At 36.3% G+C, this 24,437-nt stretch overlaps 1 non-coding gene and 1 pseudogene across 1 annotated transcript; both read left to right on the forward strand.

Moving 5' to 3' along the window:
• The first annotated feature begins 747 nt into the window (after nucleotides 1-747).
• On the forward strand, nucleotides 748-24,020 carry LOC122890185 (annotated as a pseudogene).
• On the forward strand, nucleotides 11,351-11,464 carry LOC122890673. The gene has a single exon (XR_006381123.1). It is a non-coding gene; the product is annotated as a U5 spliceosomal RNA (small nuclear RNA).
• Nucleotides 24,021-24,437: the final 417 nt, after the last annotated feature.

Genomic DNA, 24,437 nt, shown 5'->3' on the forward strand with positions numbered 1-24,437 from the left:
CAGGCAGAGAGAGGAGGAAGCAGGCTCCCTACTGAGCAGAGAGCCCGATGCGGGGCTCAATCCCAGGACCCTGGGATCATGACCTGAGCTGAATGCAGAGGCTTTAACCCACTGAGCCACCCAGGCCACCGTTGCTTGCATAATTTCTGATAAGAAATATACTATAATTTTTATCTTCATCTGTAAGTATCTTCATGTTTTGCAATGTACTTTTAGTTGTAACACAAAGGCACTATAAAAAAAAAGTAGTTCTTAGGATTTAAACCTTCCGTGTTAAATACGTGGTTTAGAGAAGGAAAAGATGAGCTATAGAATGGGAGAAAAATATTTGAAAAGCACACAGATAACACTTATATTCACAATACACAAGGAATTTTTAATTACTCAACAATACAAAACAAACAGCACAATTAAAAAGTGGGTGGGGCGCCTGGGTGGCTCAGTGGGTTAAACCTCTGCCTTTGGCTCAGGTCAAGGTCTCAGGGTCCTGGGATCGAGTCCCATATCGGGCTCTCTGCTCAGCAGGGAGCCTGCTTCCACCTCTTTCTGCCTGCCTCTCTGCCTGCTTGCGATCTCTCTCTCTCTCTGTCAAATAAGTAAGTAAAATCTTAAAAAAAATGGGTAAAAAATCTGAACAGACATATCACTAAAGAAGATAAACAGATTAGAAAATAAGCATATGAGAAGATAACCAACATTATTTATTATTAGAGAGTCACAAATTAAAACAAATGACATACTGGTAAAATGGCTAATATTGAACAACTGATGATAGCACTCACTGGTGAGCATGCAGAGTGACAGAAGCTTTTGTTCATTGATGGTAATTCTAAATGGTAAAACCATTTTGAAAGATATTAACAATTTATTACAAAGCTGAGCAGTCTTACCATCTAAGTAATTATTCCTTATTTTTATTTTTTTTAAGATTTTATTTGTTTATTTGACAGATAGAAATAACAAGTAGGCAGAGAGGCAGGCAGAGAGAGAGGGGGAAGCAGCCTCCCCACGGAGCAGAGAGCCGGACGTGGGGCTCGATCCCAAGACCCTGGGATCATGACCTGAGCTGAGGCACAGGCTTTAACCCACTGAGCCACCCAGGGGCCCCAATTGTTCTTCTGTATACTTAAACCATCTGAAAATGTAGGTATACTTGAAAATCTTCACAGGAATGTCATTATCAGCTTTATTTATAGTTACCCTAAATTGGAAGCAGCCAATAAACCCTTCAATAAGTGAATGGATAAAAACATCTGTGGTATATCTATATCTGTGCAATAGAATATTATTCTTTAACAAAAAGAAATGTACTAATAAGCTACAAAGACACAGATGCATCTTAAATATATATGTTTAAATGAACCAGTCTGAAAATTATATACTGTTTGATCCAATTTATATGACATTCTAATAATGGCAAAACTACAGAGACGATAAATAGGTTAGTGGTTGCTAGTGGACATAATAGGTAAGGGTTAAGTACATGAAGCACAGAACTCCTTTAGGGAAATAAAATTATTCTGAATGATTGGGGCATTTAGCCCATTAACATTCAGGGTAACTATTGAGAGATATGATTTTAGTGCCATTGTATTGCCTGTAAGGTGACTGTTAGTGTATATTGTCTCTGTTCCTTTCTGATCTACCACTTGTAGGCTCTCTCTTTGCTTAGAGGACCCCTTTCAGTATTTCCTGTAGAGCTGGTTTGGTGTTTGCAAATTCTTTCAGTTTTTGTTTGTCCTGGAAGCTTTTAATCTCTCCTTCTATTTTCAATGATAACCTAGCTGGATATAGTATTCTTGGCTGCATGTTTTTCTCGTTTAGTGTTCTGAAAATATCATGCCAGCTCTTTCTGGCCTGCCAGGTCTCTGTGGATAAGTCAGCTGCCAATCTAATACTTTTACCATTGTATGTTACAGACTTCTTTTCCCGGGCTGCTTTCAGGATTTTCTCTTTGTCACTAAGGCTTGTAAATTTTACTATTAGGTGACGGGGTGTGGGCCTATTCTTATTGATTATGAGGGGCGTTCTCTGAACCTCCTGAATATGATATGATACTTTGTGTGGAAAACCCAAAAGACTCCACTCCAAAACTGCTAGAAATTGTACGGGAATTCAGTAAAGTGTCAGGATATAAGATCAATGCACAGAAATCAGTTGCATTTCTCTACACCAACAACAAGACAGAAGAAAGAGAAATTAAGGAGTCAATCCCATTTACAATTGCACCCCAGACCATAAGATACCTAGGAATAAACCTAACCAAAGAGGCTAAGAATCTATACTCAGAAAACTATAAAGTACTCATGAAAGAAATTGAGGAAGACACAAAGAAATGGAAAAATGTTCCATGCTCCTGGATTGGAAGAATAAATATTGTGAAAATGTCTATGCTACCTAAAGCAATCTACACATTTAATGCAATTCCTATCAAAGTACCATCCATCTTTTTCAAAGAAATGGAACAAATAATTTTAAAATTTATATGGAACCAGAAAAGACCTCGAATAGCCAAAGGGATATTGAAAAAAGAAAGCCAAAGTTGGTGGCATCACAATTCCGGACTTCAAGCTCTATTACAAAGCTGTCATCATCAAAACAGCATGGTACTGGCACAAAAACAGACACATAGACCAATGGAACAGAATAGAGAGCCCAGAAATAGACCCTCAACTCTATGGTCAACTAATCTTTGACAAAGCAGGAAAGAATGTCCAATGGAAAAAAGACAGCCTCTTCAATAAATGGTGTTGGGAAAATTGGACAGCCACGTGCAGAAAAATGAAATTGGACCATTTCCTTACACCACACACAAAAATAGATTCAAAATGGATTAAGGACCTCAATGTGAGAAAGGAATCCATCAAAATCCTTGAGGAGAACACAGGCAGCAACCTCTTCGATCTCAGCCGCAGCAACATCTTCCTAGGAACATCGCCAAAGGCAAGGGAAGCAAAGGCAAAAATGAACTTTTGGGATTTCATCAAGATCAAAAGCTTTTGCACAGCAAAGGAAACAGTTAACAAAATCAAAAGACAACTGACAGAATGGGAGAACATATTTGCAAACGACATATCAGATAAAGGACTAGTGTCCAAAATCTATAAAGAACTTAGCAAACTCAACACCCAAAGAACAAATAATCCAATCAAGAAATGGGCAGAGGACATGAACAGACGTTTCTGCAAAGAAGACATCCAGATGGCCAACAGACACATGAAAAAGTGCTCCATATCACTCGGCATCAGGGAAATACAAATCAAAACCACAATGAGATATCACCTCACACCAGTCAGAATGGCTAAAATCAACAAGTCAGGAAATGACAGATGTTGGCGAGGATGCGGAGAAAGGGGAACCCTCCTACACTGTTGGTGGGAATGCAAGCTGGTGCAACCACTCTGGAAAACAGCATGGAGGTTCCTCAAAATGTTGAAAATAGAACTGCCCTATGACCCAGCAATTGCACTACTGGGAATTTACCCTAAAGATACAAACGTAGTGATCCAAAGGGGCACGTGCATCTGAATGTTTATAGCAGCAATGTCCACAATAGCCAAACTATGGAAAGAACCTAGATGTCCATCAACAGATGAATGGATCAAGAAGATGTGGTATATATACACAATGGAATACTACGCAGCCATCAAAAGAAACGAAATCTTGCCATTTGCCACAACATGGATGGAACTAGAGCGTATCATGCTTAGTGAAATAAGTCAAGCGGAGAAAGACAGCTATCATATGATCTCCCTGATATGAGGAAGTGGTGATGCAACATGGGGGCTTAAGTGGGTAGGAGAAGAATCCATGAAACAAGATGGGATAGGGAGGGAGACAAACCATAAGTGACTCTTAATCTCACGAAACAAACTGTGGTTTGCTGGCGGGAGGGGGGTTGGGAGAAGGGGGGTAGGGTTATGGACATTGGGGAGGGTATGTGCTTTTGGGTAAATTAGAAAGGGAGGTGAACCATGAGAGACTATGGACTCTGAAAAACAGTCTGAGGGGTTTGAAGTGGCGGGGGGGTGGGAGGTTGGGGTACCAGGTGGTGGGTATTATAGAGGGCACAGCTTGCATGGAGCACTGGGTGTGGTGAAAAAATAATGAATACTGTTTTTCTGAAAATAAATAAATTGGAAAAAAAATTATTCTGAATGATACTGCAGTAGTCAATAAGTGACATTCTATTTGTGAAAACCTATAGAATTTTAGAGCATGAAGAATGAATCTTTTTTTTTTTTTTTAAATGAAGAGTGACTCTTTATGTAAATTTAAAAAGTTAATTAGGATTTGGTGGTAACCTTGTTTGGAATGAAGAAAGGGGCAGCAATCTGTTTTAAATGTTGAGCCACCCTGAAGAGGGTGGGGAAAGAAGTACTAAACTAGGTTACTTTAGAAATGAGTGAAGTTTTTAAGTCTATAGTTGATGAAGCTATTTCTCATAATGCATTGGTTCCGATGCTGCTATTTACATGTACTGGGTACATGTGTACTGAATTGAGCAATTAATAAAGGAATGGCAGATGGTGAGAGTCAGGTTTCCCACTACTGGACTGAGAGTTTATAGATAAGAAATGAGAGGAGGCTAGAATGGCCCACGGTGTTATGAAAGAGAGTTGAAGGTATCAGAAGGAAATTGTGTTTAATTTAATATAGATACAGGTGGTTATATATACAAATATTTATATATGTTTGCATGTACCTAAGGTAGTATATGCACATACATTTCTTGTTCTGTCACCTGAAAGGGTCTGGAAGCAACAACACTATAGTAGCAAAATGCTGGGAATGGCCAGCAATCCCTGTACCAAAGGATGAAAGTTTACTCCAAACAAGTTGCAGTGATAGAAGAAGGCAAGGTGTCAACACTCAGAGACAAAGACCCTTTGTTGTTCTTTGCCGGGTGCTTTTATGGTCCTTCAGGATAAGTCTTTATCACTGTTTCTCAGGCAGTGATGTGTGACCAGGGGTCTTACTGAAACTGGGAGGATCTGTTTACAGGAAAGATCTAATATGCTAATCCGCTTGTTCCACAAGTTCTGCTAAACACAGCCTAGGGGACAATGCACACATCTCTTAGATCACAGGGTTCCTGTTTGGGCTAAGAAAGCTTTGGGGAGGGATGCCTGGGTGGCTCAGTGGGTTAAAGCCCCCCCTGCCTTCGGCTCAGGTCATGATCTCATGGTCCTGGGATCAAGCCCAGCATTGGGCTCTCTGCTCAGAGGGGAGCCTGTTTCCCCCTGCTCCTCTCTCTCTGCCTACTTGTGATCTCTGTCTGTCAAAAAAACAAGTAAAATCTTAAAAAAAAAAAAAAAGAAAGAAAGAAAGAAAGAAAGAAAGAAAGCAAGCAAGCTTTGGGGACGGCAACTTCCCATGGCATTCCTATGGGAACCTGGTCATACAGACCTTGGCCTTCCAAAGGCATCTGCCCTTCTCTGAAAGCTTCCCTGGCCCCCAGCAGCTTCCATGTTACATTTGAACAGCCAGGTATTATGGCTGATTTCATGCTCTACATTAACCCTAAGAGCAACAAACACACCTAGAGCCCAGAACTTGATTTCTAATAACATTCTCCAATGAAAGGGAGCAGAACTTTTTGGAAAAATGACTGACTTTAAAACTAAAGCAGAAAATACACAAACCTGCCTCTCTGCGTACTTGTGATTTCTTTCTGTCAAATAAACAAATTAAATATATATATATATATATATTAGTTATATATTATATATATATATATATATATATATTATATATATATATTAAGTTAGATAGTATGAGTTCTCTATGAGGTGCAGTCTCCTAGGTCAGAGAATTGGGTAAGGTGTCAGGTATAGAAGCAAATTCAGGTGAAAAGTTTCCCAAGGACTCCCACATAAGGAAAGTGTTAGTCTCTGAATTCACAGAGGAAACCTCCAGGGAACACTGAAGGTTCTTAGCTCTTAACTCCCCACAGAAATCAGTCCAAAGATGAACTAGTCCCGGATCTTCCTGGACCAATGTTTAACATTTTAGATAAAATGCTACTTTTATTTATTTACCTTCCATTGAGTAAAATTAATACGACATAAAGGTAACCATTAAGAATGTTAGAGTGCCTAATTCTGAGTTGTTTGATACATTCAAGATGCTTGCAACTACCACCTTTATAGTTCCAGGATATTTTTAAAACCCCATAAGGAAACCCCATACTCATTAAACAGTAACTTACCATTCCCCCTTCCTCCCCAGCCCACCCCCCAGTCACTGACAACCACTAGTCAGCTTTCTATCTCTATCAATTTACCTATTCTGGATATTTTAGATAAATGAAACTGTATAAAATGCAAATTTTTAGGTCTGATTTCTTTCACCAACTTTAATGTTGGCAAGGTACATTGACACTGTAACATGTATCTGTACGTCACTCCATTATATGACTGAATAATATTCAATTGTATAGATCAACAACATTTTATTTATCCGTTCTTTGACATTTGGGTTATTTCCACTTTTTGGCTATTATAAGTAGTGCTGCTGTAAACATTTGTGTATATATATTTAAATACCTCTTTTCAATTCCTTGAATGTAAACTTAGGAGGGGCATCTTTGGGTCATATGGTAATTCTGTGTTTAACTTTTTAAAAAAACTTCCAGGGGTGCCTGGGTGGCTCAGTGTGTTAAAGCCTCTGCCTTCCGTTCAGGTCATGATCTTAGAGTCCTGGATCAAGCCCTGCATTGGGCTCTCCCCACCCCCCACTCTGCCAGCCTCTCTGCCTACTTGTGATCTCTGTCTGCCAAATAAATAAATAAAATCTTTAAAAAAATAAATAAAAAATAAAAAACTGCCGAACTGTTGTCCAGAGTGGCTATTCATACCATTTTACCTCCCCAATAGCAATGTAAAAGCATTCCAATTTCCTGACCAAGACTTATGTTCTTTAAACACACACACACACACACACACACACACACACACAGTGATACCGTATCTCATTTCCACAATGACTAAGGATGCTGAATATCTTTCATGTGCTTATTGAGGTACTGTGTATTCAAGTCATTTACCATATTGGGCATTTGTTTTTGTTACTGAGTAGTTGTAAGAGTTCTCTATATATTTTGGATATTAGACCTTTATTAGTTTTATGATTTGCTAAATATTTTCTCCCATTCTTCCGGTTGTCTTTTCACTTTCTTAATAGTGTCATTTGAAGAGCAGTTTTGTTCTCAGTTTTTATGAAGTCTAGTTTATTTTTTTGTTTGTTTGTTTTCCTTTTTCTGCTTGTGCTTTTGGTCTCATATAAGAATACTAAATTCTAGAGCATGAAGATATACTTCTATATTTTCAACTTAAGGTATTATAGTTTTAGCTCTCACATTTATGTCTTGGATCCATTTTTAATAATTTTTGTATATGGCATGAGGCGGGGTTAGACTTCATTCTTTTGCTAACTTTGGATTTAGCTTGCTTTTCTTTTCCTGGTTCCTTCAAGTATACAATTAGGCTACTGATTTCAAATCAGTAGATTTGAAGAATCTTTTCTTTGAATTTTTGAAGAAATCTTTTTCTTTTTCTTTCTTTTTTATTTCTTCCCCAGTATAAATGTTTATAGCGCTACATTTCCAAGTGAGTACTGCCTTCACTGCATGCCAAAAGTTGAGGTGTGTGGTGGTTTTGCTTTTATTTGTCTTAATGTATTTTCTAATATCCCATGTGATTTCTTCTTTGGCCCATTAGTTAAGATTGAATCTCAAGTGTAACCCAAGCTTGTTACAAATATTATTCCTTGCTCCAGACTGCTGTAACCAATATCTGTTAGTTTAAATGCTTCTGGCAAAAGCCACTAGGGAAGTCATCCTAGCCCAGGGAATGCTTTAAGTTAGGTGAAATAAATGCTTTGTACAGGTCATTGAGAAAGGTATAGGATATATGGAGACCCATAAACGCAGTTCTTTGAGAATAAGGTCCATGTTGCTTTCTCTAGTTCTAACAATCTGCACTAGAAGTGCAGCTACTGATTTTTAATTTTTTGAGGAATCTCTCTTTTGTTTCCCAGAGGCCTGAACCAATTTGCTTCCTCACCAAGGGTGCTCAAGAGTTCTCTTTTCTCCACATCCTTGCTAATACTTGATATCTTTTGTCTTTTGGATGATAACCATTCTAACAGGTGTTAAATGGTATCTCATTGTGATTTTGACTTTTATTTTCCATTAATAATATTGAATACTTTTTCACCCATTGTGTTGGACATTTATATGTCTTTTTTGGAAAAATGTGTATTCAGGTCCTCTGCCCATTTTTTAGTCAGTTTTTTTTTTGGGGGGGGAGTGTGGGGGGAGATATAAAGTTGTATGAGTTGCCTATATGCTTTGGATTTAACACCTTATTAGATATATGATTTGTAAATATTTTCTCCCACTCCATAGGTTTCCTTTCATCTTATTAGTTACTTTTGGGGAAGAATGGATGGAATTCCCTACTCTACCATTTTCAGTGATATCATTCTTAAAATATTGTTTATAAAAATAAATACTGCTATAAAGCAGCACTCCACACTGAATCTAATTTCTCAGTTTGCTTGCATCTCCATTAATTTCCTGTTTCTCTCCTTCAGTGTAGGACCTGAAAGCAGAGAAGAACACATTATTTTAGTTTGTTTACAAAGAAACTAGTCAAAAGTCAAAATGCAGAACTGTTGGGAAAGGAATTTTTGATAGCTATATATCCTGAAGAATATGACCTAACCACAAATAAATGGACAGGGTAAACTAGATGCAAAGATACAGTCAGAGAGAGCAAGTAAATTACTTCTAAAATTATTCAGCACCCAGGAATGTAACTTCAGTCTTCTCTCCTTGCAAATGGCAATATAAGATAGTTAATTTTTTGAAGCAAACAAATCACCTTAATTGAACACAGTTTTCATTTTAAAACAAGTTGTAGAGCTTAAAGCTGAAGTCCTCCAGAGAAAATAGCCTTATGATTTATATCAGAACTGCTCAAACGCAAAGCAATTTGTGAGGTTGCATATGAATAATTCAGGGTGAGAACAGCACAGGAGGAAACCATTGAAAGAAAGTAAATGAAGTCCCTTTAAAATGGAATATATAGGAAACTATTTAATTTGAATTATTCACCAACACTTGTGATATTACAGGAATAACCATAGATCAGCGAATATTTCAATTTTTAAGATGGGGTCACGCTGTTCCTTTTATATATTTAAAAAAAAAAAAATTCCCAGAGACCAAAAATGGTAACGTGAATGAGAAGTGCATTACAGCCTATGAATATGCAGGGATATGCTAGAGTTCACCTGAAAAGAAAGGAAGAATGGCCTTTGGAACTCTGTGACACATAGCTAGAGCTGTTGACTCAAGATCCACAGAGGCAGTTTCTGCCAGTTTAAGAGCGTGTTCAATGATCAGCAGAAAATGCACCTTTTAGATATGTTTTGACTATTTCTGACTCTAATGATGAGCTGTATGTTTTGGAGAAATTCCAAGTATCTGAGTAGTACCTTATTTCCTTTATTTATGGAATAAAGATGAATGTTACCTCTTTTTCTTTTACACAATCCTAAATATATAGTGTTGAGTGGTTTAATAAGTAATTATTCCAAGAGAATCAAATAGGAAATGTTTTTAGGGTAGATCGTTCAGTAATGTTGGAATAACTGCATGATTAAAATACCATATAAAGCATTTGGTATTTACTCCATTAAAATCAAATAGAAAACCTTACCAATTGTCATATCAATTAATCCTATTTAATGTTGCATATTATTTTTAGGCTTAGCAGGTCCTTAGTAATATACACATTATGGTGTGTTGACAATGTTTTAGACTCACAGAGTTGAAAAGTCACCTGATCTATAGAAGTTTAAAATCAATAGTATTTTAAATTTAATAGTCTAAGATTCTAAATGATCTGGGAAAACAGCCAGCTGACCAATATTAGAGTAAATGACGAGGCCTGCTATTTGTATGGAATATCTCTTAACTAGAAATCAAGTAACCCTGGCTAAAATCTTTTAATTTAAAGAGATACTAGACCATGTTTCATAAGGAGATATGGAAACAGCATAAAACCATCTAGTCTATCCAAATATTTCTACAAACCAACAGCTGCTGAGAGGCTGCAATGTTGCCTAGCTGAAAAAATAAAACTGTAAAAAATTATATCCCTTTGAGCAATATCATAGAGAATAACATGGATTTGTATAATGCGAGTTAAATGATGGAGGGAAATGAGAAACATTCAAATCATTCAACTAGATGGTACGTTAATATTCAGGCCAAGTCAATATTGAATTTCAGATTCTGGTGAACACTACTGATCAATAAAAATAAACGAAGCCCTTTCGCTTTGAATGTATACATCTGCTCTGTTAGGATAAACTAATTTGATTTGGCTGCTTTTAGCATTGACTTTAATTTCAGGCGTGCCTTGTAATTGGCTAATGTTTGGTTAGCATTCTATATAGGAACTTCTTCCTCACGTTCATATTTTGAGATCTTTGTACATGTCTTGGTTCACTAGACACTCTGACGATTCTCTACAAACTCAATTTGTTCACCTGGATCTGGACATTTGGAGATGGCAAGGGTAGAGATGGGCCTTGAGGAGAATTTATAGAGGACTAGTCCAAAAGGACCAATTATTTTAGAGCTTCCCAGAATGCTTTCAAATGACCTGAAAGGCTTCTGGATATTCTTAGACCTAGTTACAAAAACACTCTCAAATGTTATCAAAGTTCTTTAATTATCCATTTTTTAATGAAAATAACTTCAGTTCTCCGATAATTTCCATTAACATGCATGCCTCTTATCTTTCTTTGTCCATTAATAACTTGAATAGATCACCTGTGAGATATATACAAGGTTACAGAAAAGTGATAATTTTACTCAATTTCCATCAGCTTGATATTAGCATTAAAGCAAAATTCTGGTAGGTCAATTATCTTTAGTGTAGCTGTGAAACCTGGCAATTCCCCATCAGTTCTGATTCCTATTATGGCAAAGTGCAAGAAGTCATGTTTAATGATAAGAATCTATGAATCTCTTTCTATCTATCATCTATCCATCCACACACGCATATATATATACACACACTTATTTGGTCCTAAATTAATATAGATGTTGATATATATATTATACTTAAACATAAAAAAGTTTTTTTTTTAATAGGTAAGATTCTTCTTATAGGGTATATAATGAAAACATGATCTTTACTATGTATAGTGTGCAGAAGACCTCTTTGTATTAAAATATTTTAGGTTAGAGTGGCAAATCAATAGATAAAATCATCTTAAAAAATAGAGAATCTGTGATATCTGGATATGCTATAAAAATTAACAGCCCAATATGCTCTGTTTTCTCTTCAACTTATGTAAGTTTTTCACCTTTCACTAAAAATTTCCATGGAGAGGAACAACTCTGAGTTAAGTCAGTTATTTGATGCCTGGTTTTACCAGGGTTGAAAAAAAATTTAAGAGCCCAGGCATTAAAAACTGATTACCTGGGTTTAAATTCCTGTCCTACAACATCCTAGCAGTATGATCCTGTGAAAAATCACTGAATATTTGTAAAATATGGTAATCATTATACTTAAGCTTAGTGTCATTACTGAGATAAAATAAAATAATCAGAGGTTATCACTATGCCTAGAACATAATAAATACCTGAGAGGTGTATTTTTAATATTCTATTTCTCACATTGAAAATATGTAATAATATTTTAAATTTTCAACAATAATACTGATTTCCTATTGAATATTATTTAAAATTTACGTTGATTGCATTGTAATCAACATTATTTATTTATTTATTTATTTATTTATATTGCAACGCTTTCCACATCAGTCAATTATGGTTCAATTACAGTACATGGCAGATCTCCTCAAAACGGAGTGACTTAAAACAGCTTTCATTTGTTCTCTCTCATGCATCTGCAGTTCACCGGTGCATCAGGTCATCTTGGCCAGACTTACCTGGGAGCACTGATTTATACTGGGGGGAGAACTGGCCTTGGCTCCTCCATATACATTGGCCTCAAGTCTGCTTTATGTGAGGACATTCCAAGGCCCAAGTTGAAAGGAAAATTCTCCCAGGGCCATGATAGACTCACAAATGCCCTACTACACAAACATAGTTCAAACCTTAATTTACATCACATTTGTTAGTATCTCACTGGCTAAACAAGACATGGTGACAACCCAATCCAACAGAGAAGGGATGTACACTTTATTAAGGTGAGGGCAGCAGTGAATATCTTTAAAGAGTGTTCTAATCTACTATACTCTGTTTCTTTGAAAACTGTGTAATGTATCAATTAAATTTTGAACATTTAAAAATATGTTGATAGCTATTAGTATGATTTTAATATTAATCCCCAATTTTTAAGGGGATTAATTGTTATCTCATAAATATTCCCTAATTTTTTAATAATCATTATCTCATAAATGTTCACATCAGTCCTTCCAGGCAAGTGATACAAAATTGTGCACATTGAGTCTGCTTAGGCTCTCAGAACTAAATACAACAGTCTGGGGACTTAAAATCAAACATTTATTTTTTTCACAGTTCTGGAGGCTGGAGGTCCAAGATCAGGAGATTGGTAGAGTCGGTTTCTTCTGGGGCTTCCCTTCTCGGCTTGCAGATGGCTACTTTCTTGCTATGTCTTCACATGGTCATCCCTGTGTGCGTGTCTAGTATCTCTGTGTATGTACCTGAATTACTTCTTCTTATACAGATACCACTCATATTGGATTAAGGCCCACTGTAAAAACAAAGCAAAACACAACTTAATTTTAACTTAATCATATCTGTAAAGACCTTATTTCCAAATACAGTTACATTTTGAGGTACTAAATGTTAGGCTTTCATTCAACACATAAGCATCGAGGAGACGCAATTCAGCCCATAATGGTATTTTTTAAAAAGATTTATTTATTTGAAAGAGAGAGAGAGTGTGTGACTAGGAGGGGTAGAGAGAGAAAGAATCTTAAGGAGACTCTGCATTGAGTGCAGATGTGGGGCTCAGCCTCATGACCCTGAGATCATGATCGGAGCTAAAACTAAGAGTCGGACACTCAATCAACTGTGCCATCCAAGGATCCCCACAACATGATTTTAAATTAAAAATATATAATATGTATATATGTACATATATATATTTTTATGTGTGAGAGAGAGAGAGATCACAAGTAGGCAGAGAGGCAGGCAGATGCAGAGGGAGAAGTAGGCTCCCTGCTGAGCAAGGAGCCCGATATGGGACTCGATCCCAGGATGCTGGGATCATGACCTGAGCCGAAGGCAGCAGCTTAACCAACTGAGCCACCCAAGTGTCCCAGAGAGAAAGAATCTTAAGGAGACCCTGCACTGAGTGCAGATTCAGGGCTCAGTCTCATGATCCTGAGATTATAATCTGAGCTAAAAGTAAGTCGGACACTCAATCAACTGTGCCACCCAGGGGACTCCCACAACCTGATTTTAAATTTAAAAAAAAATTATTTATTTCTTTACGTGAGAGAGAGAGAAACAGAGAGAGAACAGATACACACACAGCACAAACAGGGTGAGAAACCTAGGAAGAGGGAGAAGCAGGTTCCCATGGGGCTGATTCCCAGGACCCTGGTATCATGACCTCAGCTGAAGGCAGAAACTTAATTGACTGAGACACCCAGGTGATCCACAACAGAATTTTTAAAAAACATCTTTTAGATGTTAGGAAACTCAAAAGATTGATCATTTCTGTTTAATACTGAGACATAAAGGAAAGGTATCTATCTCAATGGTCAGAGCAGTAGAGGTTTTAAATAGCAATGACGGTGCTGAGATTGAGATTCAGAACTGTGCTTCAGTCCAAATTCTACCACTAATTAGCAGATTTGTGTGGACTTAAGTAATAATAATTGGATTTTTTTTTTAAAGTATAAGTAAATGCCACTAAAAGTGATTTGAAAAAAAAAATGAGGTATTTAAGCACAGACATTTGGGTCTACTATCCATTAGAATAAGGTCTTAATAATTAGGGAAGTTAGTTAAATGGCTTCTTTGAGACAGGCTATTTCACAACCACTCATTGTTTTCAAGGTTTATAAATCTAATTTTTCCTGGTTTCCAAAGATCTCTGAATAATGTGATCAGTGTTTGCAATTTTTTTTAAATGAATAACACAAAATTAAATGGTATTGCTTTTGGTTTTTATCTTTCTTATTTAGAGTAATATGTAAGTTTTGTTTTGTTTGTTTGTTTTTTTCTTTATGAGCTGTGTTTCACTTACTATCCCTTTTTTGAATTTAAGGTTTTAAATGTGTAACCGAATCAGTTCATGTTCATGCCGTGATCTCTAAGGCCAAGGTAAAATATCCACCATGCAATGGATGTCCAGCTCTCTGTCATTTTGAATTTCTTCCAAGATTTTTCATATTTTCGAATTTAACCACTGTATTAAACCTGTGGGTTTCCTCTCTTATTTGCTTTTTCTGAGTAAAAAATTGTTTCCCAACCTCTTCTGTACACGTCATAAAAATGATAGTTTTTTTTCTCCATATGTCCATCCTTCCTTTTCTCCCTTCCTTTCTCTTTCTCCCTTTCTCTCACTATGTTTTTTCATTTCTTTCTTCATTGTTGTCTGTCTCTATACATTTTAACAGATAAATCAAGAGACCTGTGAAATATTGGGAGGCAGATAAGGGAATAAAGAAATTTGAGATCAGAAATTAGATGTTGATATTACTACTTACTGAGATTATTTGCTAAAAAATTAAATAAGTATGACATAACCTTTTTCTTTTTATCATAATCCTATCTGAAAGGAATAGTTAAAAGAAACATCCTGTAAAGCCAATTCAGTGTAATATTTTAGATACTTAGGAGTTAACATTAAATATTTTAACAAATGGTTTAAAATATAATTCACCTAAGTTAACCCTGGTTTAAAGACTCTTTGGGGGAATTATAATAATGAAGAATATACTTTTTCTCTTTCTCTTTGAGGGATTTCTTATTAGAGTTTAGGAAGTTAAATCTTAAACTATAAGAAAATAAAATATCAAGCCTTGGTGAATATTTGATCTTGAGATAATAAATTAGAAGCAACTTCCTTATAGTGTGGTTTCCTTCCCATGAGTTCCATATTCTCTTCTCAGTGTTACATCATCTATTCATATATCACCTATTCAAAATAAAGCAAAACCTCTACTGCAGGTAGAGGAAAAAAATGTGTTTTGGTATCCATTAATATACCACCCATTGTGACGTAAACATCCTAAATGTTTTTTTTTTGTTGTTTTTTGTTTGTTTGTTTGTTTGTTTTGCTTGTTTGTTATGTCTACAAATAACTAGTATATATGCTGGGCCTTAATTGATTGTTAAAGGATCTACTGTAAGTTTGAAATTTTCTTGTGTTTACTCTTCCATTAATAGAAGCTCTAATGTGTCTGAGACTATACAGATTTATAACTCTGACCAAGAAAGTCTGAGAGGAAAAATTTGGATTAAGATACCATGAATCAATTCTACATATTCTCTTCTTTTTAGCCTAAAACAAACAAAATGGAAAAAGAAAGAGAAAGAGAAAAACAAATTAGTCTGGTAATTGAAGATATTGGTTTGTTTTAGAATTGGAGTAATTAATCCTACCTTCCATAAAAAGTAGAAAAAAATTCTCTTGGCTTACATAAGAAAGCCTTAGTTATTGCTTACACAGCCTGACACAAGCCATGTGGCCTTTCTGGGTCACTTTTATGTAACAATGGCTTCCGATGCTAAAAGTCTTTCATTTTGTTGCTCCATTGTTCCCTAGGGCTCAATGATTCCCTGCTTCAGGATGACTGGGGAGCCAGAAAGATCCATTAGGCTCTTCAGGATGTCTTAACGGTCAAACCTGAAAGTAATACAATCCTTTGCCCAACATTTTCTTGGGAAGATGTCAGTCACAGGGCCAAATTATTTGCAAGAGAGTCTGACAAGTGAAAAGAGCTCATGCTTTGGTACAGTCATAATCTCTGCCAGTTTGGGAATGTTGGAAACCTACAAAACTGTGTTATGGAGATTGAGGTCAAAAAAGATCAACAAAGTGCTCTAATATATCAATAAAGGCAGAAATGACTGAGTTTAGGCCTAAGAAGAATCTTATGTTCAACTAAGCCAAATTCCTTATATAAGTGAGTAAATGAACATCCACTCATTCATTTCTTCTTTCTTCTACTTAGCATTCACTTACTAAATGCTTTGTGTATGTCAGACTAGGCTCTCAGTTTATATATTGGAAATGAGATACCATTTCTGCTTTAAGGAAGTTCAGAGACTCTGGAGAATATCACTAATTAACAATGCACATTTAATAAATGTATATGCAGGGTGCTGTGTGAGCATAAAAGAAAACACCACATTCTACGTGAAGATCAGGATTCAAGACCTTGGAACAAAAAGAAGCAAGTTCACACAGAATCCTTAGGAAAACTCAAACCAACAGATTTGCATTGGGCAAGGGAGGAGGAAACACAGGCAAACCAAACCCCATTTTAAGTGAAAAGTGAAACTGGAATCATCAGAGAAACTCACATCGTTCACAAAGGTTACACGGAATCCGATGAAATGATTTGACTAAACTCTAGAATTCAGTTTGTAACTTGAAATTCAGGGCTGATTTCTAGAGTTCCAGCCCATTCCTCCTTCTTCTTAGAAAGATATATTGTAGGTAGGTTAAAAGCTTTGGCTGCGAAACTGGAATAAATTCTGTGTTCCAGTTTTAACTGTGTAAATGAGTTATTTGTTGAGCTCTTATTTTTCTCATCCAAGAAATGGGCTTAATAATAGTGTGGGGTTCGGCTCCCGCCATGATCCCAGGGTTCTGGGCTTGAGCCCCGCATCGGGTTCTCTGCTCATCAGGGAGCCTGCTTCCCTTCCTCTCTCTCTCTCTCAGTCTCTCTCGTTCTCTGCCTATTTGTGATCTCTGTCAAATAAATAAAAATAAAATCTTTTAAAAAAAATAAGAGTGTGTGTGTGTGTGTGTGTGTGTATATATATATAAGCTCAACAAATAACTCATTTACATACTTAAAACTGGAACTATGTAATTTAGATTAGTTCTTGGTTTATAATAATGACTCAATAAATATTTGCATACATTAATATTACTACCAGCTTAAGTATATAAGACATTGACTATTTATAAGGCCTCGATGATTTGAAGACTAATTCACTGATTCATTAATTCACTAAAACTCATTACATGGAAAGCTGAAGCCAAAGTCATATTCTATTGGATTGTGTGGTTTATTGGTTAAAACAATTCTGGTTGTTCAGTGCCATGGCTGCTTTGACAGTTTGTCCAAATGATCAAAACATTTTAAAGCTATTAAGTAGAAAGTACTATATTTGCCATAAGTATCATGATATGGAACATTTAAAAAACATTTATTGAGATTTACGTATAGAGAAGCAGTATCTTTTTCTTAGTAATCATGACTTAAGAATATGTTAAAAATCTATCATTTGGTTATACAAGGGTCTCTTTACAGATTGTGGCATATGGGCTATTAAATAAGAGTCCTGAGTGGCAATTCTAGAAGTGAAGCAGCAGTGTTTCATCATTACCTTACATTACAAGTTGCAATGAACTCATAAGACTTGGGAATCTGTAAGGAGAAGATGGTTCAAAGAGTCAGACAACTTTGATTCTGAATTCTGACTGTACTATATATTAGTTGTGTGTCCTTCGGGTTGTTACTTAGAGTTCTGTACTAATTTCCTCCATCTTATTTTACTTTAAAGATTTATTTATTTGAGAGAGAGAGAGAGAGAGAGAGCAGGAGAGAGAGTGTGCATAAGTGGGGAGAGGCAGAGGGAGAGAATATCCAAGCCAACTACTGCTGAGTGCAGATCCAGACTTGGGGCTCAATGTCACAAAACATGAGACCATGACCTGAGCTGAAACCAAGAGCTGGACACTTAACTAATGGAGCCATCCAGGCATCCTTAATTTTCCCCATTTTAGGAACAGAACAAAAAATTCATTCCACATGGTGTTTTTTGTAAAAATCAAATGAATGATTTCTACATTTGTTCTAAGTACATGTCTTTAACATTATGACATCTCTAAAATTAGAATCAGTTTTACCATAGGTAGCATGTCATAGTTTAATTGGTAATGTTTATCTTTTTTTCTCATGGATACATGAATTAATGATATGTCTTACAATTAATGGATTTGATAAAGTAGAAAAATATGTGGTTCATCCTAGTACTTAAGGGTGACATAGGTTTTATTTTCCTTTTTTTTTTTTCTGGTTCCTCTATGTCACAAATTATTTGTTCATCAAAGAACATGTCTAAGAGCCTGTGCAAATAAAGTAAATGAACAATAAGGAGAATTACCCAGATATATAATAGAAAGCATAAAAGTTTAGAAAAATTAGCTGTGCAGCAGAGATGTTTGGATTTCAATTATGAAGACAAAAGTCAGTTTGTATTATGAAATTATTTATATAAAGGAGGTAGTAACAGGTATTACCTCTTTGAGGGATGTAATAGAAATGGTAACATCTTAGCATTAAAGACTCCTTGACCTTCTCAGGAAAGATTCATACTGTGACACCATGAATAAACTTAACTTCCTTTCTCAGCTGGTATGTGTGCATGTGTGTATGTGTGTGTATATGTGTGTGTGTGTGAGAAGAGAGAGACAGATAGAGCATACATCTGTATGCCTAAATGTTCTTTCCCAACATCTAAAACATTGTATTCCCCATAATCTTAAGAGAATTCTTGAAACTATAAAGTAACTATTATAAGGGGGAAAGTCACCTTTCATTTAAAGTTAAAATTAGCAACATACTACAGTGGCATTATTTTTTAAACTTGCTTATGATATTTTAATCAGAGCACACTTGAAGAAGATTTTCAGAAATCTAATATTTAACACAGTTGAAAGCAGAGCTGCTCCTAAAAAAGAGATGACACGATCCAATATCATCTCATTGGTTCCTTCCTTATGACCTTTCTCCTAGGAGGAATCCAGTGAAACTGGCTCTTTGGAGTAGCCAGGAGACAATCTGCAAACAACTTCCACAAAGTATAGGTGGGTAGAGTATAAAACTGCATGCTATCCTGTAAAGATGGAACTCTGTATTAGAATTTGAAAACAAAGTAAGAATGGTTCTAATAATTTTTATGATGATTTCATCTGTTTCTAATTTCAATAAAGATTCAACTACTATATGCATTCAGAAAAAGATAAGATGTGTAAAATATTTTAGAATACTGTACCAGTTAAAGGAGTTATTATTGATTGATCATTCACTATAAATGTAGTATACTTTAATTTGATAATTCAGAAGAAAATATGTTGATCCTGCAGCTCAATAACAAAATACATAACAAAAGCACAAGAAAAATAATTCATTGTCGGACTATACTTTGATAAAGATGATGGTATGGAAACTCTGCTTTTGAATTTAAGAATGGTATGAATTCTTTGAAACCTCAAAGGCATTAATACTGAATAGATAGTGATACGCTCTCTAAAGTATTAGCTACAGTTACTCAATATCCAGTTTACTTAAAAAATACTGCTTTATTTTAGTGGTGAGATTTCTTTGTAAAACAATAACCAATAAACACTGAACTCTAATAGAAAACAAATATTTTTTACGGATTTGTATTTAATATTGGTACATGCCATCTACACACCATTAGTTATTTTCCTTTTGTCTGAAGTTTGGGATAATTTTTTTTTAAATATTTTATTTATTTATTTGTCAGAGAGAGAGAGAGCACAAGCAAGAGGTTGGGCAGGCAGAGAGAGAAGCAGACTTCCCATTGAGCAAGGAGCCCATTGTGGGACTTGATACCAGGAACCTAGGATTATAACCTGAGCCAAAGACAGTCACCCAACTGAGTGAGCCACCCAGGTGTCCCTGCATTTGGTATTATTAACAGAATATCATTTTTGTTTTTCAGAGTCTTAAAAACAGTCTGAGGGGTTTGAAGTGGCGGGGGGGTGGGAGGTTGGGGTACCAGGTGGTGGGTATTATAGAGGGCACAGCTTGCATGGAGCACTGGGTGTGGTGAAAAAATAATGAATACTGTTTTTCTGAAAATAAATAAATTGGGAGGAAAAAAAAAGAATATCATTTTGTAAGTTATTCTATAGGTGTTTACTAACATTATTCAATATCTGTCTTTCATGTGTAAAAGAATGTATTTCTACTTAGCAACTATTTGTTAACACTAAGCATACAAGTAACATAGAAGAAACTGTTAGAAACTAGACTACCAACAGTCAGAATAATGAAAATTTTTAAAATTTGTATAATGCATATGATTCAGAATGTTTTATGAAAATCAGATGTAAAGCATTGATTTTTTGAAGGTAGTATTTGATCTATATCAAACAATATATGTATAGATACCCATATATGAACATATTCAAATATATAAAATAATTCAACACTAGATATACCGTCTGGAGATTTTTTTTAAAAAATATTTTATTTATTTATTTGACAGAGATCACAAGTAGGCAGAGAGGCAGGCAGAGAGAGAGAGGAGGAAGCAGGCTCCCTGCCAAGCAGAGAGCCCGATGCGGGGCTCAATCCCAGGACCCTGAGATCATGACCTGAGCTGAAGGCAGGGGCTTAACCCACTGAGCCACCCACATGCCCCTGGAGATGTTTTTAATTACAAAATTAAATAATTTCCTATCACCTTTCTGTTTTAGAATAAAAGCAGTTTTTTTCCCTCTTAATGAAATATATAACATAAAACATTGTGTAACAATTGTATTGATTTCTTTATATATTGTAATATAATTGTGATTGTAGCATTGGCGCTCTATCATGGAATATAATTATCATTTCTTGTCTTAGTGGGGATAATTCAGATCTAATCTCATAACAAGTTTGATGATTAAAATACATTATTGTCTATATTTAGTGTACCATGCAGTAGATCTCCAGGACTTACTTATCTACTAGCTGTAATTTGTACCCTGAAACAACACCTCTCCTATTCTTCCACCCCTCCCAGCCCCTGCTAAGCACCATTTTCCTCTGTTTTTACAAATTTGCATATTTTAGTTTTCACATTTAAGTGATACCATATAGTAATTGTCTTTGATTTATCACACTTAGCATAATGTCTTCAAAGTCATTCCATGTTATCACAAATGGCAGAATTTTCCTTCTTTCTCATGGCTGAATTATATTACACACACATGGGACACCTGGTTGGCTCAGTCACTTCAACATCAGGTTCTTGGTTTAGGTTCAGATAATGACCTCAGGGTCTTGAGATCAAGCTCCATGTCCAGCTCTGTTCTTCACGGAATGTCGGCTTGAGATTCTCTCCCACCCTCCTGTGTGCACACGCTGTTTCTCTCTCTCACTTCCTGTCTCCAATAAATAAATACATACATACATAAATATAACTTTTAAAAATATTACACATGCACATTTTCTTTATGCATTCATATTTTTTTGGTTTGTTTTTGTTTTTTTTTAATCTTTTTTTTTTAAGATTTTATTTATTTATTTGACAGACAGAGATCACAAGTAGGCAGAGAGGCAGGCAGAGAGAGAGGGAGAAGCAGGCTCCCTGCGGAGCAGAGAGCCCCATGCAGGGCTCGATCCCAGGACCCTGGGATCATGACCTGAGCTGAAGGCAGAGGCTTTACCCCACTGAGCCACACAGGCGCCCATGCATTCATATTTTGATAAACACTTAGCTTATTTCCTTTTCTTGGCTATTGTGAAAAATGTGATAATAAACATAGGAGTGAAGATAACTCTTTGAGTAATGATTTCACTTCCTTCATATATATACCCAGAAGTGGGATTGCTGAATTATAGGGTAGTTCTGATAGTTCTTCCTTTAATTTTTTATTAGTAAAAGTAAATAAATAACATATGCATGCAGATACTATATAGTGAAAGAAATAAATTTTTTTTTCTTCATCTTAAAAATTCTCAGATACATGATGATAGGTGGCTGTGGGTAACAGAGTTAGTAATAAAGAGTTACTAACAGAGTTCGTAAAAGTTAGAGTTTCTGTGTTATTAGTGAAAACTTATTTATAAAATTATGTGAAATAGAAGTAACATCTTTATATTTAGTACTGTTAAATTTACTACTTTTAAAATCAATAATTTAAGTATTTACATACATATTTACATATGCATAAATAAGGCAGAGACACAAGAGAAAGGCATTAACAATTTAGAAAGAACAACTATGCATATGCATACATATTCAACAAGCATTTTTTTAATGGATTTCAGAGTTTATAAATATAGGGATTGTTTGGGATTAGAAAATAGGCATTAAAATAGAATATTATAAAGGCTAAAATATATGAGGAAATATTTAGAGATTTCCCAAATAATAGGATATGATAAAGTTGCTTTTTTCTCTTCCTATCTGGTATGTTTATTCTCACATGTTAAGCATAGAAGAGTTCTTTTCCCTTCTTTGTCCTTCTAACCACTAAACATAAATATGAATGATTTAATATGAAAATGTGGTTCTATATTCCAGAGATTTTGTATTTACTTTGCTTGCTATTTGAAATCTCTTAAAGAATTTAAATCTAAACAATAATTATTTATTGCTGAACACATTACTCTTAAATTAGATGAGAATTTTTCAAACACCAAAATGACAATTCTTTTATTTTTGGTAAAATACCACGTTATTTAAAAACAAACAATCAGAAAACAACAACAACATTAAAAAAGGCAACATTAATAGATTCTAAATATTGTGTTACTTAAACATAATGGCTTCAAATACTATTTTCCTGGAATGAAGAGCAAGGCAGCTTTTTTCTGCTGTTGAGAAACATATTATTATCCCTACATGCTGTAGGCAATCCCTCTCTGAAGCAACCACATTCTTGTAGAGAGGCTGCCTTGAGTTAGGATAGAACAGCCTTTGTTATACCTCATTTACTTCATTTATTTAAAAAAGTGTCACTAACAACTTTCTAGTCTTACAATATAGATGAAGGGGTCATTAAAATGAATTATGCTGGATTATACTGGAGAGGTCAGAGAAACATCAAGGGTTGTATGCTGCCTCACTCTATCTTGAACAAGAATAATTACTTTGTGTGTTTTCCAAATAACTTCTACTGATACATGAGATTTAGGGGTTAAAAATGCACCAAACTGACACCTGATAGTAGACTTCCAGGCTTCAGAACTGTGAGAAAATAAATTTCTATTGTTAAAGCCACCCAATCTATGGGATTTTGTTATGGGAGCCTGAGCAGATGAAGACAAAGGTTATATAACACACTGGACAAAAATCTGACTAACACAATAATTAATATAATTGTATACTCAGTTAAGAACTTACTTGCTATTCTCTGAGCAAGGGAGCACAAGAGTGGCCCATGGAGTCTCTGGTGTCCCAGACTCAGGTAGAGGTGAGCAGGGGAAGCAGGAGCCCGCGGCAGAGCAGCTAGCATAGAGGGTAGCCAAGAATGAGGAGGATGAACACTCAGTCAGCTGTGAGCCCCCTGCCCAGAAGAGCAACCAGGAGATCCAGGAGCTGGACAAGGATGATAAGAGTCCATACAAGAACAAAGACACTCTGCTGGGCCACGTAGCAGTGTCTGCTGACCCTAATGTACCCAGTGTGGTTGTGGCCTGCCTAACCCTGGTGTGTAGCCTGGCCCTGGGTACCCTGGAGCTGGACCTGACAGGTAATCTGGAGAGCTTCAAGAAGCAGTCCTTGGTGCTGAAGGAGGGCAGAGAAAAATCTCTCTCCAGTGAACTGGGAAACTATGTCTGGCATGAAGTACATCCAGCACACATGCAGGGAAGGCATCAAGATTGACAAGACAAACGATCTGGTGGGAAGCTCTGGGTCCCAAGCAGAGGAGTACAGGTTTCTGGCCCTCAGGGAAGAGACACCCAAGGGTATGCTGGATTGTGGCAGGTACAAGTCCTGCTTCCCAGATGACAAGACTGTTCACCTCTCCTGGGAGTGGAATCTTACCATCAAATAGGAATGGGAGGACTGAGTCCTGGTCAGGGAGGTGAGCAAGCCTTCGGACAGATGAATGACTTTTCTGATGTGCCCCACTCCTACTACCCCCACCCTCACCTCAACACCTTATCAGAGTGCAGACAGGTCGGCTCCCTGGCCAGCCCTCCCATCCCTCCTGGCCCTGCCTTCAGGACCCAGCCTCCACGATGGTCTCGTCTTACTGCTTCTGCCTATTCCAGGGGAGTATTGGGAAGAGGGAACCTCCAGCACAGGCCTCCATCTCCACTTCTGTAACCCTTCAGGTTCCTCTACCCGTCCTAACCTGATCCAAGGCCCTAGCTTTTCCAAGGGAATCATGGGGTACTTAGGTCCCTGTGGGTCTTCATAGTTGCCATGAATCTTCCTTTTCTTCTTCTGGGGTTAGACGGGAGCACGGTTGGAGGCCTCTGGG

Source organism: Neovison vison, chromosome 11, assembly GCF_020171115.1.
Source record: "Neovison vison isolate M4711 chromosome 11, ASM_NN_V1, whole genome shotgun sequence".
NCBI lineage: Eukaryota > Metazoa > Chordata > Mammalia > Carnivora > Mustelidae > Neogale > Neogale vison.